This window comes from Neophocaena asiaeorientalis, unplaced genomic scaffold (assembly GCF_003031525.2).
Source record: "Neophocaena asiaeorientalis asiaeorientalis breed wild unplaced genomic scaffold, Neophocaena_asiaeorientalis_V1.1 scaffold777, whole genome shotgun sequence".
Lineage (NCBI taxonomy): Eukaryota > Metazoa > Chordata > Mammalia > Artiodactyla > Phocoenidae > Neophocaena > Neophocaena asiaeorientalis.
The window spans coordinates 215,661-216,429 of NW_020174940.1; the positions used below are offsets into that span (position 1 = coordinate 215,661).

Here is a 769-nt window from a genome sequence, read left to right on the forward strand (position 1 = left end):
GATACAGTCCCTTCCCAGGGCCAGGGGAGGTAGAGAGGGGTGGAGTGAATCTCGAAGGGCAAATGGAAGATATCCAGCACAGCCCATAAATGGCATTGATGTCATTGGTGCGATTTTCTAAAACATTAAACCATTCTTGGTAACGTTCCAAACAAAACAACACACACTCCTTTCAATTTACACAGTAGTTCCGTTCCTGGAAAATTCCAGGATATTAAAACTGTTCAGAAAATACTTTTGAGTTATGCTCGCTTCAGTAGCAATATACTAAAATTGGAATTATACAGAGAAGATTAGCATGGCCCCTGAACCAGAATGACATGCACATTTGTGGAAGCATCCCATATTTTTAAAAGTAAATTTTAGAAAAAGAAAAAAGTACTTTGACTGTACACGTAAAATGAGGTTAGGCTTAGGCTGAGACAATCACAAATAGGTTTCTCATACACACGACTGGCTAGGGGAACATTTGAAAATTATGTAAGGTTTAGAAAAATTCATCCCTGTGAATGTCACATGCACTGAAGGACATATGACATTCTTGGCCCCTGCCCTCTAAATACCAGGAGATTCCTGCCAGGGGATTCCTGCCAGGGGATTCCCGTCAATCACTGTAACAACCAAAACAGCCCCATGTGTTTTCAAAGCGTACCCTTGGTGGTACTGCCCCCAGTGAGACCCTCTCCTAAGGTGAAACATTCATCCTTACAGAATTTGAGTCTGATACTTCATCCCCTTAGCGGCTGGGGGAGACAATAAATGGGAGAAA

The 769-nt window shown here is 42.1% G+C and overlaps 1 non-coding gene across 1 annotated transcript; it reads left to right on the forward strand.

The window, feature by feature from the left end:
- The first annotated feature begins 245 nt into the window (after positions 1 to 245).
- Positions 246 to 351, forward strand: LOC112411005 (U6 spliceosomal RNA). The gene has a single exon (XR_003005546.1). It is a non-coding gene; the product is annotated as a U6 spliceosomal RNA (small nuclear RNA).
- The last annotated feature ends 418 nt before the right edge of the window (positions 352 to 769 follow it).